Consider the following 26,657-nt stretch of genomic DNA (forward strand, 5'->3'; position numbering starts at 1 on the left):
TTCTATAACTTGTAGAAATATATGAGACCCCATATATTTCTATAAGATAGAGAAATATATGAGATCCCAAATATTTCTATAACATGTAGAAATACATGAGACCCCATATATTTCTATAACTTGTAGAAATATATGAGACCCCATATATTTCTATATCTTGTAGAAATATATGAGACCGCATATATTTCTATAACTTGTAGAAATATATGAGACCCCATATATTTCTATAAGATAGAGAAATATATGAGACCACATATATTTCTATAACTTGTAGAAATATATGAGACCGCATATATTCCTATAACTTGTACAAATATATGAGACCCCATATATTTCTATAACTTGTAGAAATATATGAGACCCCATATATTTCTATAAGATAGAGAAATATATGAGACCCCATATATTTCTATATCTTGTAGAAATATATGAGACCGCATATATTCCTATAACTTGTACAAATATATGAGACCCCATATATTTCTATAACTTGTAGAAATATATGAGACCCCATATATTTCTATAAGATAGAGACATATATGAGACCCCATATATTTCTATAACTTGTAGAAATATATGAGACCCCATATATTTCTATAACTTTTAGAAATATTAGTGACCCATTATATTTCTCTATCTTGTAGAAATATATGAGACCCCATATATTTCTTTAACTTGTAGAAATATATGAGACCCCATATATTTCTATAAGATAAAGAAATATATGAGACCCCATATATTTCTATAACTTGTAGAAATATATGAGACCCCATATATTTCTATAACTTGTAGAAATATATGAGACCCCATATATTTCTATAAGATAGAGAAATATATGAGACCCCATATATTTCTATCACTTGTAATATATATGAGACCCCATATATTTCTATATCTTGTAGAAATATATGAGACCACATATATTTCTATAACTTGTAGAAATATATGAAACCCCATATATTTCTATAAGATAGAGAAATATATGAGACCCAAATATTTCTATAACTTGTAGAAATACATGAGACCCCATATATTTCTATAACTTGTAGAAATATATGAGACCCCATATATTTCTATATCTTGTAGAAATATATGAGACCTTATATATTTCTATAACCTGTAGCAATATATGAGACCCCATATATTTCTATAAGATAAATATATGAGACCCCATATATTTCTATAACTTGTAGAAATATATGAGACCCCATATATTTCTATAAGATAAAAAAATATATGTGACCCCATATATTTCTATAACTTGTAGAAATATATGAGACCCCATATATTTCTATAAGATAGAGAAATATATGAGACCCCATATATTTCTAGAACTTGTAGAAATATATGAGACCCCATATATTTCTATAAGATAGAGAAATAATATGAGACCCCATATACTTATATAACTTTTAGAAATATATGAGACCCCATATATTGCTATAACTTGTAGAAATATAGGAGACCCCATATACTTCTATATCTTGTAGAAATATATGAGACCCCATATATTTCTATGACTTTTAGAAATATAGGAGACCCCCTATATTTCTATATCTTGTAGAAATATATGAGACACCATATATTTCTATGACTTGTAGAAATATAGGAGACCCCCTATATTTCTATAAGATAGAGAAATATATGAGACCCCATATATTTCTATGACTTGTAGAGATATAGGAGGCCCCCTATATTTCTATAAGATAGAGAAATATATGAGACCCCATATATTTCTATGACTTGTAGAAATATAGGAGGCCCCCTATATTTCTATAAGATAGAGAAATATATGAGACCCCATATATTCCTCTGACTTGTAGAAATATAGGAAGTCTTCTATATTTCTATAAGATAGAGATATATATGAGACCCCATATATTTCTATGACTTTTAGAAATATAGGAGGCCCCCTATATTTCTATAAGATAGAGAAATATATGAAACCCCATATATTTTTATAACTTGTAGAAATATAGGAGATCCCATATATTTCTATAAGTTAGAGAAATATATGAGACCCCATATATTTCTATATCTTGTAGAAATATATGAGACCCCATATATTTCTATAAGATAGAGAAATATATGTGACCCCATATATTTCTATAACTTGTAGAAATATATGAGACTCCATATATTTCTATAAGATAGAGAAATATATGAGACCCCATATATTTCTAGAACTTGTAGAAATATATGAGACCCCATATATTTCTATAAGGTAGAGAAATATATGAGATGCCATATATTTCTATAACTTGTAAAAATATATGAGACCCCATATATTTCTATAAAATAGAGAAATTATGAGACCCCATATATTTCTATAACTTGTAGAAATATATGACACCCCATATATTTCTATATCTTGTAGAAATATATGAGACCCCATATATTTCAATAACTTGTAGAAATATATGAGACCCCATATATTTCTATAAGATAGAGAAATATATGAGACCCCATATATTTCTATAACTTGTAGAAATATATGAGACTCCATATATTTCTATATCTTGTAGAAATATATGAGACCGCATATATTCCTATAACTTGTACAAATATATGAGACCCCATATATTTCTATAATATAGAGAAATATATGAGACCCCATATATTTCTATAACTTGTAGAAATATATGAGACCCCATATATTTCTATAACTTGTAGAAATATATGAGACCCCATATATTTCTATGACTTGTAGAAATATATGAGACCCCATATATTTCTATAACTTGTAGAAATATATGATACCCCATATATTTCTATAAGATAGAGAAATATATGAGACCCCATATATTTCTATCACTTGTAAAATATATGAGACCCCATATATTTCAATATCTGTAGAAATATATGAGACCCCATATATTTCTATAACTTGTAGAAATATATGAGACCCCATATATTTCTATAAGATAGAGAAATATATGAGATCCCAAATATTTCTATAACATGTAGAAATACATGAGACCCCATATATTTCTATAACTTGTAGAAATATATGAGACCCCATATATTTCTATATCTTGTAGAAATATATGAGACCGCATATATTTCTATAACTTGTAGAAATATATGAGACCCCATATATTTCTATAAGATAGAGAAATATATGAGACCGCATATATTTCTATAACTTGTAGAAAAATATGAGACCCCATATATTTCTATAACATAGAGAAATATATGAGACCCCATATATTTCTATATCTTGTAGAAATATATGAGACCGCATATATTCCTATAACTTGTACAAATATATGAGACCCCATATATTTCTATAACTTGTAGAAATATATGAGACCCCATATATTTCTATAAGATAGAGAAATATATGAGACCCCATATATTTCTATATCTTGTAGAAATATATGAGACCGCATATATTCCTATAACTTGTACAAATATATGAGACCCCATATATTTCTATAACTTGTAGAAATATATGAGACCCCATATATTTCTATAAGATAGAGAAATATATGAGACCCCATATATTTCTATAACTTGTAGAAATATATGAGACCCCATATATTTCTATAACTTTTAGAAATATTAGTGACCCATTATATTTCTCTATCTTGTAGAAATATATGAGACCCCATATATTTCTTTAACTTGTAGAAATATATGAGACACCATATATTTCTATAAGATAAAGAAATATATGAGACCCCATATATTTCTATAACTTGTAGAAATATATGAGACCCCATATATTTCTATAACTTGTAGAAATATATGAGACCCCATATATTTCTATAAGATAGAGAAATATATGACACCCCATATATTTCTATCACTTGTAATATATATGAGACCCCATATATTTCTATATCTTGTAGAAATATATGAGACCACATATATTTCTATAACTTGTAGAAATATATGAAACCCCATATATTTCTATAAGATAGAGAAATATATGAGACCCAAATATTTCTATAACTTGTAGAAATACATGAGACCCCATATATTTCTATAACTTGTAGAAATATATGAGACCCCATATATTTCTATATCTTGTAGAAATATATGAGACCTTATATATTTCTATAACCTGTAGCAATATATGAGACCCCATATATTTCTATAAGATAAATATATGAGACCCCATATATTTCTATAACTTGTAGAAATATATGAGACTCCATATATTTCTATAAGATAAAAAAATATATGTGACCCCATATATTTCTATAACTTGTAGAAATATATGAGACCCCATATATTTCTATAAGATAGAGAAATATATGAGACCCCATATATTTCTATAACTTGTAGAAATATATGGGACCCCATATATTTCTATAAGATAGAGAAATAATATGAGACCCCATATATTTATATAACTTGTAGAAATATATGAGACCCCATATATTGCTATAACTTGTAGAAATATAGGAGACCCCATATACTTCTATATCTTGTAGAAATATATGAGACCCCATATATTTCTATGACTTGTAGAAATATAGGAGACCCCCTATATTTCTATATCTTGTAGACATATATGAGACACCATATATTTCTATGACTTGTAGAAATATAGGAGACCCCCTATATTTCTATAAGATAGAGAAATATATGAGACCCCATATATTTCTATGACTTGTAGAGATATAGGAGGCCCCCTATATTTCTATAAGATAGAGAAATATATGAGACCCCATATATTTCTATGACTTGTAGAAATATAGGAGGCCCCCTATATTTCTATAAGATAGAGAAATATATGAGACCCCATATATTCCTCTGACTTGTAGAAATATAGGAAGTCTTCTATATTTCTATAAGATAGAGAAATATATGAGACCCCATATATTTCTATGACTTTTAGAAATATAGGAGGCCCCCTATATTTCTATAAGATAGAGAAATATATGAAACCCCATATATTTTTATAACTTGTAGAAATATAGGAGATCCCATATATTTCTATAAGTTAGAGAAATATATGAGACCCCATATATTTCTATATCTTGTAGAAATATATGAGACCCCATATATTTCTATAAGATAGAGAAATATATGTGACCCCATATATTTCTATAACTTGTAGAAATATATGAGACTCCATATATTTCTATAAGATAGAGAAATATATGAGACCCCATATATTTCTAGAACTTGTAGAAATATATGAGACCCCATATATTTCTATAAGGTAGAGAAATATATGAGATGCCATATATTTCTATAACTTGTAAAAATATATGAGACACCAAATATTTCTATAAAATAGAGAAATTATGAGACCCCATAATTCTATAACTTGTAGAAATATATGACACCCCATATATTTCTATATCTTGTAGAAATATATGAGACCCCATATATTTCAATAACTTGTAGAAATATATGAGACCCCATATATTTCTATAAGATAGAGAAATATATGAGACCCCATATATTTCTATAACTTGTAGAAATATATGAGACTCCATATATTTCTATATCTTGTAGAAATATATGAGACCGCATATATTCCTATAACTTGTACAAATATATGAGACCCCATATATTTCTATAATATAGAGAAATATATGAGACCCCATATATTTCTATAACTTGTAGAAATATATGAGACCCCATATATTTCTATAACTTGTAGAAATATATGAGACCCCATATATTTCTATGACTTGTAGAAATATATGAGACCCCATATATTTCTATAACTTGTAGAAATATATGAGACCCCATATATTTCTATAAGATAGAGAAATATATGAGACCCCATATATTTCTATCACTTGTAAAATATATGAGACCCCATATATTTCAATATCTGTAGAAATATATGAGACCCCATATATTTCTATATCTTGTAGAAATATATTAGACCGCATATATTTCTATAACTTGTAGAAATATATGAGACCCCATATATTTCTATAAGATAGAGAAATATATGAGACCGCATATATTTCTATAACTTGTAGAAAAATATGAGACCCCATATATTTCTATAAGATAGAGAAATATATGAGACCCCATATATTTCTATATCTTGTAGAAATATATGAGACCGCATATATTCCTATAACTTGTACAAATATATGAGACCCCATATATTTCTATAACTTGTAGAAATATATGAGACCCCATATATTTCTATAAGATAGAGAAATATAGGAGACCCCAAATATTTCTATAACTTGTAGAAATATATGAGACCCCATATATTTCTATAACTTGTAGGAATATAAGAGACCCCATATATTTCTATATCGTGTAGAAATATATGAGACCCCATATAGTTCTATAACTTGTAGAAATATATGAGACCCCATATATTTCTATAAGATAGAGAAATATATGAGACCCCATATATTTCTATAACTTGTAGAAATATATGAGACCCCATATATTTCTATATCTTTGGGAAATATATGAGACCGCATATATTCCTATAACTGGTACAAATATATGAGACCCCATATATTTCTATAATATAGAGAAATATATGAGACCCCATATATTTCTATAACTTGTAGAAATATATGAGACCCCATATATTTCTATAAGATAGAGAAATAATATGAGACCCCATATATTTCTATAACTTGTAGAAATATATGAGACCCCATATATTTCTATAAGATAGAGAAATATATGAGACCCCATATATTTCTATAACTTGTAGAAATATATGAGACCCCATATATTTCTATAAGATAGAGAAATAATATGAGACCCCATATATTTCTATAACTTGTAGAAATATATGAGACCCCATATATTGCTATAACTTGTAGAAATATAGGAGACCCCATATACTTCTATATCTTGTAGAAATATATGAGACCCCATATATTTCTATGACTTGTAGAAATATAGGAGACCCCCTATATTTCTATATCTTGTAGAAATATATGAGACACCATATATTTCTATGACTTGTAGAAATATAGGAGACCCCCTATATTTCTATAAGATAGAGAAATATATGAGACCCCATATATTTCTATGACTTGTAGAGATATAGGAGGCCCCCTATATTTCTATAAGATAGAGAAATATATGAGACCCCATATATTTCTATGACTTGTAGAAATATAGGAGGCCCCCTATATTTCTATAAGATAGAGAAATATATGAGACCCCATATATTCCTCTGACTTGTAGAAATATAGGAAGTCTTCTATATTTCTATAAGATAGAGAAATATATGAGACCCCATATATTTCTATGACTTTTAGAAATATAGGAGGCCCCCTATATTTCTATAAGATAGAGAAATATATGAAACCCCATATATTTTTATAACTTGTAGAAATATAGGAGATCCCATATATTTCTATAAGTTAGAGAAATATATGAGACCCCATATATTTCTATATCTTGTAGAAATATATGAGACCGCATATATTCCTATAACTTGTACAAATATATGAGACCCCATATATTTCTATAACTTGTAGAAATATATGAGACCCCATATATTTCTATAAGATAGAGACATATATGAGACCCCATATATTTCTATAACTTGTAGAAATATATGAGACCCCATATATTTCTATAACTTTTAGAAATATTAGTGACCCATTATATTTCTCTATCTTGTAGAAATATATGAGACCCCATATATTTCTTTAACTTGTAGAAATATATGAGACCCCATATATTTCTATAAGATAAAGAAATATATGAGACCCCATATATTTCTATAACTTGTAGAAATATATGAGACCCCATATATTTCTATAACTTGTAGAAATATATGAGACCCCATATATTTCTATAAGATAGAGAAATATATGAGACCCCATATATTTCTATCACTTGTAATATATATGAGACCCCATATATTTCTATATCTTGTAGAAATATATGAGACCACATATATTTCTATAACTTGTAGAAATATATGAAACCCCATATATTTCTATAAGATAGAGAAATATATGAGACCCAAATATTTCTATAACTTGTAGAAATACATGAGACCCCATATATTTCTATAACTTGTAGAAATATATGAGACCCCATATATTTCTATATCTTGTAGAAATATATGAGACCTTATATATTTCTATAACCTGTAGCAATATATGAGACCCCATATATTTCTATAAGATAAATATATGAGACCCCATATATTTCTATAACTTGTAGAAATATATGAGACCCCATATATTTCTATAAGATAAAAAAATATATGTGACCCCATATATTTCTATAACTTGTAGAAATATATGAGACCCCATATATTTCTATAAGATAGAGAAATATATGAGACCCCATATATTTCTAGAACTTGTAGAAATATATGAGACCCCATATATTTCTATAAGATAGAGAAATAATATGAGACCCCATATATTTATATAACTTGTAGAAATATATGAGACCCCATATATTGCTATAACTTGTAGAAATATAGGAGACCCCATATACTTCTATATCTTGTAGAAATATATGAGACCCCATATATTTCTATGACTTGTAGAAATATAGGAGACCCCCTATATTTCTATATCTTGTAGAAATATTGAGACACCATATATTTCTATTATTTGTAGAAATATAGGAGACCCCCTATATTTCTATAAGATAGAGAAATATATGAGACCCCATATATTTCTATGACTTGTAGAGATATAGGAGGCCCCCTATATTTCTATAAGATAGAGAAATATATGAGACCCCATATATTTCTATGACTTGTAGAAATATAGGAGGCCCCCTATATTTCTATAAGATAGAGAAATATATGAGACCCCATATATTCCTCTGACTTGTAGAAATATAGGAAGTCTTCTATATTTCTATAAGATAGAGATATATATGAGACCCCATATATTTCTATGACTTTTAGAAATATAGGAGGCCCCCTATATTTCTATAAGATAGAGAAATATATGAAACCCCATATATTTTTATAACTTGTAGAAATATAGGAGATCCCATATATTTCTATAAGTTAGAGAAATATATGAGACCCCATATATTTCTATATCTTGTAGAAATATATGAGACCCCATATATTTCTATAAGATAGAGAAATATATGTGACCCCATATATTTCTATAACTTGTAGAAATATATGAGACTCCATATATTTCTATAAGATAGAGAAATATATGAGACCCCATATATTTCTAGAACTTGTAGAAATATATGAGACCCCATATATTTCTATAAGGTAGAGAAATATATGAGATGCCATATATTTCTATAACTTGTAAAAATATATGAGACCCCATATATTTCTATAAAATAGAGAAATTATGAGACCCCATATATTTCTATAACTTGTAGAAATATATGACACCCCATATATTTCTATATCTTGTAGAAATATATGAGACCCCATATATTTCAATAACTTGTAGAAATATATGAGACCCCATATATTTCTATAAGATAGAGAAATATATGAGACCCCATATATTTCTATAACTTGTAGAAATATATGAGACTCCATATATTTCTATATCTTGTAGAAATATATGAGACCGCATATATTCCTATAACTTGTACAAATATATGAGACCCCATATATTTCTATAATATAGAGAAATATATGAGACCCCATATATTTCTATAACTTGTAGAAATATATGAGACCCCATATATTTCTATAACTTGTAGAAATATATGAGACCCCATATATTTCTATGACTTGTAGAAATATATGAGACCCCATATATTTCTATAACTTGTAGAAATATATGAGACCCCATATATTTCTATAAGATAGAGAAATATATGAGACCCCATATATTTCTATCACTTGTAAAATATATGAGACCCCATATATTTCAATATCTGTAGAAATATATGAGACCCCATATATTTCTATAACTTGTAGAAATATATGAGACCCCATATATTTCTATAAGATAGAGAAATATATGAGATCCCAAATATTTCTATAACATGTAGAAATACATGAGACCCCATATATTTCTATAACTTGTAGAAATATATGAGACCCCATATATTTCTATATCTTGTAGAAATATATGAGACCGCATATATTTCTATAACTTGTAGAAATATATGAGACCCCATATATTTCTATAAGATAGAGAAATATATGAGACCGCATATATTTCTATAACTTGTAGAAAAATATGAGACCCCATATATTTCTATAACATAGAGAAATATATGAGACCCCATATATTTCTATATCTTGTAGAAATATATGAGACCGCATATATTCCTATAACTTGTACAAATATATGAGACCCCATATATTTCTATGACTTGTAGAAATATATGACACCCCATATATTTCTATATCTTGTAGAAATATATGAGACCCCATATATTTCAATAACTTGTAGAAATATATGAGACCCCATATATTTCTATAAGATAGAGAAATATATGAGACCCCATATATTTCTATAACTTGTAGAAATATATGAGACTCCATATATTTCTATATCTTGTAGAAATATATGAGACCGCATATATTCCTATAACTTGTACAAATATATGAGATCCCATATATTTCTATAATATAGAGAAATATATGAGACCCCATATATTTCTATAACTTGAAGAAATATATGAGACCCCATATATTTCTATAACTTGTAGAAATATATGAGACCCCATATATTTCTATGACTTGTAGAAATATATGAGACCCCATATATTTCTATAACTTGTAGAAATATATGAGACCCCATATATTTCTATAAGATAGAGAAATATATGAGATCCCAAATATTTCTATAACATGTAGAAATACATGAGACCCCATATATTTCTATAACTTGTAGAAATATATGAGACCCCATATATTTCTATAACTTGTAGAAATATATGAGACCCCATATATTTCTATATCTTGTAGAAATATATGAGACCGCATATATTTCTATAACTTGTAGAAATATATGAGACCCGATATATTTCTATAAGATAGAGAAATATATGAGACCGCATATATTTCTATAACTTGTAGAAAAATATGAGACCCCATATATTTCTATAAGATAGAGAAATATATGAGACCCCATATATTTCTATATCTTGTAGAAATATATGAGACTGCTTTTTCCTATAACTTGTACAAATATATGAGACCCCATATATTTCTATAACTTGTAGAAATATATGAGATCCCATATATTTCTATAAGATAGAGAAATATATGAGACCCCAAATATTTCTATAACTTGTAGAAATATATGAGACCCCATATATTTCTATAACTTGTAGGAATATAAGAGACCCCATATATTTCTATATCGTGTAGAAATATATGAGACCCCATATAGTTCTATAACTTGTAGAAATATGAGACCCCATATATTTCTATAAAATAGAGAAATATATGAGACCCCATATATTTCTATAACTTGTAGAAATATATGAGACCCCATATATTTCTATATCTTTGTGAAATATATGAGACCGCATATATTCCTATAACTGGTACAAATATATGAGACCCCATATATTTCTATAATATAGAGAAATATATGAGACCCCATATATTTCTATAACTTGTAGAAATATATGAGACCCCATATATTTCTATGACTTGTAGAAATATAGGAGACCCCATATATTTCTATAACTTGAAGAAATATATGAGACCCCATATATTTCTATAAGATAGAGAAATATATGTGACCCCATATATTTCTATAACTTGCAGAAATATATGAGACCCCATATATTTCTATAACTTTTAGAAATATTAGTGACCCATTATATTTCTCTATTTGTAGAAATATATGAGACCCCATATATTTCTTTAACTTGTAGAAATATATGAGACCCCATATATTTCTATAAGATAAAGAAATATATGAGACCCCATATATTTCTATAACTTGTAGAAATATATGAGACCCCATATATTTCTATAACTTGTAGAAATATATGAGACCCCATATATTTCTATAAGATAGAGAAATATATGAGACCCCATATATTTCTATCACTTGTAAAATATATGAGACCCCATATATTTCTATATCTTGTAGAAATATATGAGACCCCATATATTTCTATAACTTGTAGAAATATATGAAACCCCATATATTTCTATAAGATAGAGAAATACATGAGACCCCAAATATTTCTATAAATTGTAGAAATACATGAGACCCCATATATTTCTATAACTTGTAGAAATATATGAGACCCCATATATTTCTATATCTTGTAGAAATATATGAGACCCCATATATTTCTGAAACCTGTAGAAATATATGAGACCCCATATATTTCTATAAGATGAATATATGAGACCCCATATATTTCTATAATTTGTAGAAATATATGAGACTCCATATATTTCTATATTTTGTAGAAATATATGAGACCGCATATATTCCTATAACTTGTACAAATATATGAGATCCCATATATTTCTATAATATAGAGAAATATATGAGACCCCATATATTTCTATAACTTGTAGAAATATATGAGACCCCATATATTTCTATAACTTGTAGAAATATATGAGACCCCATATATTTCTATGACTTGTAGAAATATATGAGACCCCATATATTTCTATAACTTGTAGAAATATATGAGACCCCATATATTGCTATAAGATAGAGAAATATATGAGACCCCATATATTTCTATCACTTGTAAAATATATGAGACCCCATATATTTCAATATCTTGTAGAAATATATGAGACCCCATATATTTCTATAACTTGTAGAAATATATGAGACCCCATATATTTCTATAAGATAGAGAAATATATGAGATCCCAAATATTTCTATAACATGTAGAAATACATGAGACCCCATATATTTCTATAACTTGTAGAAATATATGAGACCCCATATATTTCTATATCTTGTAGAAATATATGAGACCGCATATATTTCTATAACTTGTAGAAATATATGAGACCCCATATATTTCTATATCTTGTAGAAATATATGAGACTGCATATATTTCTATAACTTGTAGAAATATATGAGACCCCATATATTTCTATAAGATAGAGAAATATATGAGACCGCATATATTTCTATAACTTGTAGAAAAATATGAGACCCCATATATTTCTATAAGATAGAGAAATATATGAGACCCCATATATTTCTATGACTTGTAGAAATATAGGAGGCCCCCTATATTTCTATAAGATAGAGAAATATATGAAACCCCATATATTTTTATAACTTGTAGAAATACAGGAGATCCCATATATTTCTATAAGATAGAGAAATATATGAGACCCCACATATTTCTATATCTTGTAGAAATATATGAGACCCCATATATTTCTATAAGATAGAGAAATATATGTGACCCCATATATTTCTATAACTTGTAGAAATATATGAGACTCCATATATTTCTATAAGGTAGAGAAATATATGAGACCCCATATATTTCTAGAACTTGTAGAAATATATGAGACCCCATATATTTCTATAAGATAGAGAAATATATGAGACGCCATATATTTCTATAACTTGTAAAAATATATGAGACCGCATATATTTCTATAAGATAGAGAAATTATGAGACCCCGTATATTTCTATAACTTGTAGAAATATATGACCCCCCATATATTTCTATATCTTGTAGAAATATATGAGACCCCATATATTTCAATAACTTGTAGAAATATATGAGACCCCATATATTTCTATAAGATAGAGAAATATATGAGACCCCATATATTAATATAACTTGTAGAAATATATGAGACTCCATATATTACTATATCTTGTAGAAATATATGAGACCGCATATATTCCTATAACTTGTACAAATATATGAGACCCCATATATTTCTATAATATAGAGAAATATATGAGACCCCATATATTTGTATAACTTGTAGAAATATATGAGACCCCATATATTTCTATAACTTGTAGAAATATATGAGACCCCATATATTTCTATGACTTGTAGAAATATATGAGACCCCATATATTTCTATAACTTGTAGAAATATATGAGACCCAATATATTTCTATAAGATAGAGAAATATATGAGACCCCATATATTTCTATCACTTGTAAAATATATGAGACCCCATATATTTCAATATCTTGTAGAAATATATGAGACCCCATATATTTCTATATCTTGTAGAAATATATGAGACCGCATATATTTCTATAACTTGTAGAAATATATGAGACCCCATATATTTCTATAAGATAGAGAAATATATGAGACCCCATTTATTTCTATAACTTGTAGAAATATATGAGACCCCATATATTTCTATAAGATAGAAAAATATATGAGACCCCATATATTTCTATAACTTGTAGAAATATATGAGACCCCATATATTTCTATAAGATAGAGAAATATATGAGACCCCATATATTTCTATGACTTGTAGAAATATAGAAGGCCCCTATATTTCTATAAGATAGAGAAATATATGAGACCCCATATATTTCTATGACTTGTAGATATAGAGGAGGCCCCCTATATTTCTATAAGATAGAGAAATATATGAGACCCCATATATTTCTCTGACTTGTAGAAATATAGGAGGCCCCATATATTTCTATAAGATAGAGAAATATATGAGACCCCATATATTTCTCTGACTTGTAGAAATATAGGAGGCCCCCTATATTTCTATAAGATTGAGAAATATATGAGACCCCATATATTTCTATAATTTGTAGAAATATAGGAGATCCCATATATTTCTATAAGATAGAGAAAAATATGAGACCCCATATATTTCTATATCTTGTAGAAATATATGAGACCCCATATATTTCTATAAGATAGAGAAATATATGTGACCCCATATATTTCTATAACTTGTAGAAATATATGAGACTCAATATATTTCTATAAGTTAAAGAAATATATGAGACACAATATATTTCTAGAACTTGTAGAAATATATGAGACCCCATATATTTCTATAAGATAGAGAAATATATGAGACGCCATATATTTCTATAACTTGTAGAAATATATGAGACCCCATATATTTCTATAAGATAGAGAAATATATAAGACCCCGTATATTTTTATAACTTGTAGAAATATATGAGACCCCATATATTTCTATGACTTGTAGAAATATAGGAGACCCCATATATTTCTATAACTTGTAGAAATATATGAGACCCCATATATTTCTATAAGATAGAGAAATATATGAGACCCCATATATTTCTATAACTTGTAGAAATATATGAGACCCCATATATTTCTATAACTTTTAGAAATATTAGTGACCCATTATATTTCTCTATCTTGTAGAAATATATGAGACCCCATATATTTCTATAACTTGTAGAAATATATGAGACCCCATATATTTCTATAAGATAAAGAAATATATGAGACCCCATATATTTCTATAACTTCTAGAAATATATGAGACCCCATATATTTCTATAACTTGTAGAAATATATGAGACCCCATATATTTCTATAAGATAGAGAAATATATGAGACCCCATATATTTCTATCACTTGTAAAATATATGAGACCCCATAAATTTCTATATCTTGTAGAAATATATGAGACCCCATATATTTCTATAACTTGTAGAAATATATGAAACCCCATATATTTCTATAAGATAGAGAAATATATGAGACCCCAAATATTTCTATAACTTGTAGAAATACATGAGACCCCATATATTTCTATAACTTGTAGAAATATGAGACCCCATATATTTCTATATCTTGTAGAAATATATGAGACCCCATATATTTCTATAACTTGTAGAAATATATGAGACCCCATATATTTCTATAAGATAGAGAAATATATGAGACCCCATATATTTCTATAACTTGTAGAAATATATGAGACCCCATATATTTCTATAAGATAGAAAAATATATGAGACCGCATATATTTCTATAACTTGTAGAAATATATGAGACCCCATATATTTCTATAAGATAGGGAAATATATGAGACCCCATATATTTCTATAACTTGTAGAAATATATGAGACCACATATATTTCTATAAGATAGAGAAATAATATGAGACCCCATATATTTCTATAACTTGTAGAAATATATGAGACCCCGTATATTTCTGTGACTTGTAGAAATATAGGAGGCCCCCTATATTTCTATAAGATAGAGAAATATATGAGACCCCATATATTTCTGTGACTTGTAGAAATATATGAGGGCCCTATATTTCTATAAGATAGAGAAATATATGAGACCCCATATATTTCTGTGACTTGTAGAAATATAGGAGGCCCCCTATATTTCTATAAGATAGAGAAATATATGAGACCCCATATATTTCTATAACTTGTAGAAATATAGGAGATCCCATATATTTCTATATCTTGTAGAAATATATGAGACCGCATATATTCCTATAACTGGTACAAATATATGAGACCCCATATATTTCTATAATATAGAGATATATATAAGACCCCATATATTTCTATAACTTGTAGAAATATATGAGACCCCATATATTTCTATGACTTGTAGAAATATAGGAGACCCCATATATTTCTATAACTTGTAGAAATATATGAGACCCCATATATTTCTATAAGATAGAGAAATATATGAGATCCCATATATTTCTATCACTTGTAAAATATATGAGACCCCATATATTTCTATATCTGGTAGAAATATATGAGACGCCATATATTTCTATAACTTGTAGAAATATATGAAACCCCATATATTTCTATAAGATAGAGAAATATATGAGACCCCAAATATTTCTATATCTTGTAGAAATATATGAGACCACATATATTTCTATAATTTGTAGAAATATATGAGACACCATATATTTCTATAAGATAAATATATGAGACCCCATATATTTCTATAACTTGTAGAAATATAGGAGATCCCATATATTTCTATATCTTGTAGAAATATATGAGACCGCATATATTCCTATAACTGGTACAAATATATGAGACCCCATATATTTCTATAATATAGAGATATATATGAGACCCCATATATTTCTATAACTTGTAGAAATATATGAGACCCCATATATTTCTATGACTTGTAGAAATATAGGAGACCCCATATATTTCTATAACTTGTAGAAATATATGAGACCCCATATATTTCTATAAGATAGAGAAATATATGAGATCCCATATATTTCTATCACTTGTAAAATATATGAGACCCCATATATTTCTATATCTGGTAGAAATATATGAGACGCCATATATTTCTATAACTTGTAGAAATATATGAAACCCCATATATTTCTATAAGATAGAGAAATATATGAGACCCCAAATATTTCTATATCTTGTAGAAATATATGAGACCACATATATTTCTATAATTTGTAGAAATATATGAGACACCATATATTTCTATAAGATAAATATATGAGACCCCATATATTTCTATAACTTGTAGAAATATATGAGACCCCATATATTTTAATAAGATAGAAAAATATATGAGACCCCATATATTTCTATAACTTGTAGAAATATATGAGACCCCATATATTTCTATAAGATAGAGAAATATATGAGACCCCATATACTTCTATATCTTGTAGAAATATATGAGACCCCATATATTTCTATGACTTGTAGAAATATAGGAGACCCCCTATATTTCTATATCTTGTAGAAATATATGAGACACCATATATTTCTATGACTTGTAGAAATATAGGAGGCCCCTTATATTTCTATAAGATAGAGAAATATATGAGACCCCATATATTTCTATGACTTGTAGAAATATAGGAGGCCCCCTATATTTCTATAAGATAGAGAAATATATGAAACCCCATATATTTTTATAACTTGTAGAAATACAGGAGATCCCATATATTTCTATAAGATAGAGAAATATATGAGACCCCACATATTTCTATATCTTGTAGAAATATATGAGACCCCATATATTTCTATAAGATAGAGAAATATATGTGACCCCATATATTTCTATAACTTGTAGAAATATATGAGACTCCATATATTTCTATAAGGTAGAGAAATATATGAGACCCCATATATTTCTAGAACTTGTAGAAATATATGAGACCCCATATATTTCTATAAGATAGAGAAATATATGAGACGCCATATATTTCTATAACTTGTAAAAATATATGAGACCGCATATATTTCTATAAGATAGAGAAATTATGAGACCCCGTATATTTCTATAACTTGTAGAAATATATGACACCCCATATATTTCTATATCTTGTAGAAATATATGAGACCCCATATATTTCAATAACTTGTAGAAATATATGAGACCCCATATATTTCTATAAGATAGAGAAATATATGAGACCCCATATATTAATATAACTTGTAGAAATATATGAGACTCCATATATTACTATATCTTGTAGAAATATATGAGACCGCATATATTCCTATAACTTGTACAAATATATGAGACCCCATATATTTCTATAATATAGAGAAATATATGAGACCCCATATATTTGTATAACTTGTAGAAATATATGAGACCCCATATATTTCTATAACTTGTAGAAATATATGAGACCCCATATATTTCTATGACTTGTAGAAATATATGAGACCCCATATATTTCTATAACTTGTAGAAATATATGAGACCCAATATATTTCTATAAGATAGAGAAATATATGAGACCCCATATATTTCTATCACTTGTAAAATATATGAGACCCCATATATTTCAATATCTTGTAGAAATATATGAGACCCCATATATTTCTATATCTTGTAGAAATATATGAGACCGCATATATTTCTATAACTTGTAGAAATATATGAGACCCCATATATTTCTATAAGATAGAGAAATATATGAGACCCCATTTATTTCTATAACTTGTAGAAATATATGAGACCCCATATATTTCTATAAGATAGAAAAATATATGAGACCCCATATATTTCTATAACTTGTAGAAATATATGAGACCCCATATATTTCTATAAGATAGAGAAATATATGAGACCCCATATATTTCTATGACTTGTAGAAATATAGAAGGCCCCTATATTTCTATAAGATAGAGAAATATATGAGACCCCATATATTTCTATGACTTGTAGATATAGAGGAGGCCCCCTATATTTCTATAAGATAGAGAAATATATGAGACCCCATATATTTCTCTGACTTGTAGAAATATAGGAGGCCCCATATATTTCTATAAGATAGAGAAATATATGAGACCCCATATATTTCTCTGACTTGTAGAAATATAGGAGGCCCCCTATATTTCTATAAGATTGAGAAATATATGAGACCCCATATATTTCTATAATTTGTAGAAATATAGGAGATCCCATATATTTCTATAAGATAGAGAAAAATATGAGACCCCATATATTTCTATATCTTGTAGAAATATATGAGACCCCATATATTTCTATAAGATAGAGAAATATATGTGACCCCATATATTTCTATAACTTGTAGAAATATATGAGACTCAATATATTTCTATAAGTTAGAGAAATATATGAGACACAATATATTTCTAGAACTTGTAGAAATATATGAGACCCCATATATTTCTATAAGATAGAGAAATATATGAGACGCCATATATTTCTATAACTTGTAGAAATATATGAGACCCCATATATTTCTATAAGATAGAGAAATATATAAGACCCCGTATATTTTTATAACTTGTAGAAATATATGAGACCCCATATATTTCTATGACTTGTAGAAATATAGGAGACCCCATATATTTCTATAACTTGTAGAAATATATGAGACCCCATATATTTCTATAAGATAGAGAAATATATGAGACCCCATATATTTCTATAACTTGTAGAAATATATGAGACCCCATATATTTCTATAACTTTTAGAAATATTAGTGACCCATTATATTTCTCTATCTTGTAGAAATATATGAGACCCCATATATTTCTATAACTTGTAGAAATATATGAGACCCCATATATTTCTATAAGATAAAGAAATATATGAGACCCCATATATTTCTATAACTTCTAGAAATATATGAGACCCCATATATTTCTATAACTTGTAGAAATATATGAGACCCCATATATTTCTATAAGATAGAGAAATATATGAGACCCCATATATTTCTATCACTTGTAAAATATATGAGACCCCATAAATTTCTATATCTTGTAGAAATATATGAGACCCCATATATTTCTATAACTTGTAGAAATATATGAAACCCCATATATTTCTATAAGATAGAGAAATATATGAGACCCCAAATATTTCTATAACTTGTAGAAATACATGAGACCCCATATATTTCTATAACTTGTAGAAATATGAGACCCCATATATTTCTATATCTTGTAGAAATATATGAGACCCCATATATTTCTATAACTTGTAGAAATATATGAGACCCCATATATTTCTATAAGATAGAGAAATATATGAGACCCCATATATTTCTATAACTTGTAGAAATATATGAGACCCCATATATTTCTATAAGATAGAAAAATATATGAGACCGCATATATTTCTATAACTTGTAGAAATATATGAGACCCCATATATTTCTATAAGATAGAGAAATATATGAGACCCCATATATTTCTATAACTTGTAGAAATATATGAGACCACATATATTTCTATAAGATAGAGAAATAATATGAGACCCCATATATTTCTATAACTTGTAGAAATATATGAGACCCCGTATATTTCTGTGACTTGTAGAAATATAGGAGGCCCCCTATATTTCTATAAGATAGAGAAATATATGAGACCCCATATATTTCTGTGACTTGTAGAAATATATGAGGGCCCTATATTTCTATAAGATAGAGAAATATATGAGACCCCATATATTTCTGTGACTTGTAGAAATATAGGAGGCCCCCTATATTTCTATAAGATAGAGAAATATATGAGACCCCATATATTTCTATAACTTGTAGAAATATAGGAGATCCCATATATTTCTATATCTTGTAGAAATATATGAGACCGCATATATTCCTATAACTGGTACAAATATATGAGACCCCATATATTTCTATAATATAGAGATATATATGAGACCCCATATATTTCTATAACTTGTAGAAATATATGAGACCCCATATATTTCTATGACTTGTAGAAATATAGGAGACCCCATATATTTCTATAACTTGTAGAAATATATGAGACCCCATATATTTCTATAAGATAGAGAAATATATGAGATCCCATATATTTCTATCACTTGTAAAATATATGAGACCCCATATATTTCTATATCTGGTAGAAATATATGAGACGCCATATATTTCTATAACTTGTAGAAATATATGAAACCCCATATATTTCTATAAGATAGAGAAATATATGAGACCCCAAATATTTCTATATCTTGTAGAAATATATGAGACCACATATATTTCTATAATTTGTAGAAATATATGAGACACCATATATTTCTATAAGATAAATATATGAGACCCCATATATTTCTATAACTTGTAGAAATATAGGAGATCCCATATATTTCTATATCTTGTAGAAATATATGAGACCGCATATATTCCTATAACTGGTACAAATATATGAGACCCCATATATTTCTATAATATAGAGATATATATGAGACCCCATATATTTCTATAACTTGTAGAAATATATGAGACCCCATATATTTCTATGACTTGTAGAAATATAGGAGACCCCATATATTTCTATAACTTGTAGAAATATATGAGACCCCATATATTTCTATAAGATAGAGAAATATATGAGATCCCATATATTTCTATCACTTGTAAAATATATGAGACCCCATATATTTCTATATCTGGTAGAAATATATGAGACGCCATATATTTCTATAACTTGTAGAAATATATGAAACCCCATATATTTCTATAAGATAGAGAAATATATGAGACCCCAAATATTTCTATATCTTGTAGAAATATATGAGACCACATATATTTCTATAATTTGTAGAAATATATGAGACACCATATATTTCTATAAGATAAATATATGAGACCCCATATATTTCTATAACTTGTAGAAATATATGAGACCCCATATATTTTAATAAGATAGAAAAATATATGAGACCCCATATATTTCTATAACTTGTAGAAATATATGAGACCCCATATATTTCTATAAGATAGAGAAATATATGAGACCCCATATACTTCTATATCTTGTAGAAATATATGAGACCCCATATATTTCTATGACTTGTAGAAATATAGGAGACCCCCTATATTTCTATATCTTGTAGAAATATATGAGACACCATATATTTCTATGACTTGTAGAAATATAGGAGACCCCCTATATTTCTATAAGATAGAGAAATATATGAGACCCCATATATTTCTATGACTTGTAGAGATATAGGAGGCCCCCTATATTTCTATAAGATAGAGAAATATATGTGACCCCATATATTTCTATAACTTGTAGAAATATATGAGACTCCATATATTTCTATAAGGTAGAGAAATATATGAGACCCCATATATTTCTAGAACTTGTAGAAATATATGAGACCCCATATATTTCTATAAGATAGAGAAATATATGAGACCCCATATATTTCTATAACTTGTAGAAATATATGAGACCACATATATTTCTCTATCTTGTAGAAATATATGAGACCCCATATATTTCTATAACTTGTAGAAATATATGAGATTCCATATATTACTATATCTTGTAGAAATATATGAGACCGCATATATTCCTATAACTTGTAGAAATATATGAGACCCCATATATTTCTATAACTTGTAGAAATATATGAGACCCCATATATTTCTATGACTTGTAGAAATATAGGAGACCCCATATATTTCTATAACTTGTAGAAATATAAGAGACCCCATATATTTCTATAACTTGTAGAAATATATGAGACCCCATATATTTCTATGACTTGTAGAAATATAGGAGACCCCATATATTTCTATAACTTGTAGAAATATATGAGACCCCATATATTTCTATGACTTGTAGAAATATAGGAGACCCCATATATTTCTATAACTTGTAGAAATATAAGAGACCCCATATATTTCTATAAGATAGAGAAATATATGAGATCCCATATATTTCTATCACTTGTAAAATATATGAGACCCCATATATTTCAATATCTTGTAGAAATATATGCGACCCCATATATTTCTATAACTTGTAGAAATATATGAGACCCCATATATTTCTATAAGATAGAGAAATATATGAGACCCCAAATATTTCTATAACATGTTGAAATACATGAGATCGCATATATTTCTATAACTTGGTGAAATATATGAGACCCCATATATTTCTATATCTTGTAGAAATATATGAGACCGCATATATTTCTATAACTTGTAGAAATATATGAGACCCCATATATTTCTATAAGATAGAGAAATATATGAGACCCCATATATTTCTATAACTTGTAGAAATATATGAGACCCCATATATTTCTATAAGATAGAAAAATATATGAGACCCCATATATTTCTATAACTTGTAGAAATATATGAGACCCCATATATTGCTATAACTTGTAGAAATATAGGAGACCCCATATACTTCTATATCTTGTAGAAATATATGAGACCGCATATATTTCTATAACTTGTAGAAATATATGAGACCCCATATATTTCTATAAGATAGAGAAATATATGAGACCCCATATATTTCTATAACTTGTAGAAATATATGAGACCCCATATATTTCTATAAGATAGAAAAATATATGAGACCCCATATATTTCTGTAACTTGTAGAAATATATGAGACCCCATATATTTCTATAAGATAGAGAAATATATGAGACCCCATATATTTCTATAACTTGTAGAAATATATGAGACCCCATATATTGCTATAACTTGTAGAAATATAGGAGACCCCATATACTTCTATATCTTGTAGAAATATATGAGACCCCATATATTTCTATGACTTGTAGAAATATAGGAGGCCCCCTATATTTCTATAAGATAGAGAAATATATGAGACCCCATATATTTCTCTGACTTGTAGAAATATAGGAGGTCCCCTATATTTCTATAAGATAGAGAAATATATGACACCCCATATATTTCTCTGACTTGTAGAAATATAGGAGGCCCCCTATATTTCTATAAGATAGAGAAATATATGAAACCCCATATATTTTTATAACTTGTAGAAATACAGGAGATCCTATATATTTCTATAAGATAGAGAAATATATGAGACCCTATATATTTCTATATCTTGTAGAAATATATGAGACCCCATATATTTCTATAAGATAGAGAAATATATGTGACCACATATATTTCTATAACTTGTAGAAATATATGAGACTCAATATATTTCTATAAGGTAGAGAAATATATGAGACCCCATATATTTCTAGAACTTGTAGAAATATATGAGACCCCATATATTTCTATAAGATAGAGAAATATATGAGACGCCATATATTTCTATAACTTGTAAAAATATATGAGACCGCATATATTTCTATAAGATAGAGAAATTATGAAACCCCGTATATTTCTATAACTTGTAGAAATATATGACACCCCATATATTTCTATATCTTGTAGAAATATATGAGACCCCATATATTTCAATAACTTGTAGAAATATATGAGACCCCATATATTTATATAAGATAGAGAAATATATGAGACCCCATATATTTCTATAACTTGTAGAAATATATGAGACCCCATATATTTCTATAAGATAGAAAAATATATGAGACCCCATATATTTCTATAACTTGTAGAAATATATGAGACCCCATATATTTCTATAAGATAGAGAAATATATGAGACCCCATATATTTCTATAACTTGTAGAAATATATGAGACCCCATATATTTCTATAACTTGTAGAAATATAGGAGACCCCATATACTTCTATATCTTGTAGAAATATATGAGACCCCATATATTTCTATGACTTGTAGAAATATAGGAGACCCCCTATATTTCTATATCTTGTAGAAATATATGAGACACCATATATTTCTATGACTTGTAGAAATATAGGAGACCCCCTCTATTTCTATAAGATAGAGAAATATGAGACCCCATATATTTCTATGACTTGTAGAAATATAGGAGGCCCCCTATATTTCTATAAGATAGAGAAATATATGAGACCCCATATATTTCTCTGACTTGTAGAAATATAGGAGGCCCCTTATATTTCTATAAGATAGAGAAATATATGAGACCCCATATATTTCTCTGACTTGTAGAAATATAGGAGGCACCCTATATTTCTATAAGATTGAGAAATATATGAGACCCCATATATTTCTATAACTTGTAGAAATATAGGAGATCCCATATATTTCTATAAAATAGAGAAATATATGAGACCCCATATATTTCTATATCTTGTAGAAATATATGAGACCCCATATATTTCTATAAGATAAAGAAATATATGTGACCCCATATATTTCTATAACTTGTAGAAATATATGAGACTCCATATATTTCTATAAGTTAGAGAAATATATGAGACACAATATATTTCTAGAACTTGTAGAAATATATGAGACCCCATATATTTCTATAAGATAGAGAAATATATGAGACGTCATATATTTCTATAACTTGTAGAAATATATGAGACCCCATATATTTCTATAAGATAGAGAAATATATGAGACCCCATATATTTCTATAACTTCTAGAAATATATGAGACCCCATATATTTCTATAACTTGTAGAAATATATGAGACCCCATATATTTCTATAAGATAGAGAAATATATGAGACCCCATATATTTCTATCACTTGTAAAATATATGAGACCCCATATATTTCTATATCTTGTAGAAATATATGAGACCCCATATATTTCTATGACTTGTAGAAATATAGGAGGCCCCCTATATTTCTATAAGATAGAGAAATATATGAGACCCCATATATTTCTCTGACTTGTAGAAATATAGGAGGTCCCCTATATTTTTATAAGATAGAGAAATATATGAGACCCCATATATTTCTATGACTTGTAGAAATATAGGAGGCCCCCTATATTTCTATAAGATAGAGAAATATATGAAAACCCATATATTTTCAAAACTTGTAGAAATATAGGAGATCCCATATATTTCGATAAGATAGAGAAATATATGAGACCCCAAATATTTCTATATCTTGTAGAAATATATGAGACCCCATATATTTCTATAAGATAGAGAAATATATGTGACCCCATATTTTTCTATAACTTGTAGAAATATATGAGACTCGATATATTTCTATAAGGTAGAGAAATATATGAGACCCCATATATTTCTAGAACTTGTAGAAATATATGAGACCCCATATATTTCTATAAGATAGAGAAATATATGAGACGCCATATATTTCTATAACATGTAAAAATATATGAGACCCCATATATTTCTATAAGATAGAGAAATTATGAGACCCCGTATATTTCTATAACTTGTAGAAATATATGACACCCCAATATATTTCTATATCTTGTAGAAATATATGAGACCCCATATATTTCAATAACTTGTAGAAATATATGAGACCCCATATATTTCTATAACTTGTAGAAATATATAAGACTCCATATATTTCTATATCTTGTAGAAATATATGAGACCGCATATATTCCTATAACTTGTACAAATATATGAGACCCCATATATTTCTATAATATAGAGAAATATATGAGACCCCATATATTTCTATAACTTGTAGA

Source organism: Muscardinus avellanarius, assembly GCF_963383645.1.
Source record: "Muscardinus avellanarius genome assembly, chromosome: 12".
Lineage (NCBI taxonomy): Eukaryota > Metazoa > Chordata > Mammalia > Rodentia > Gliridae > Muscardinus > Muscardinus avellanarius.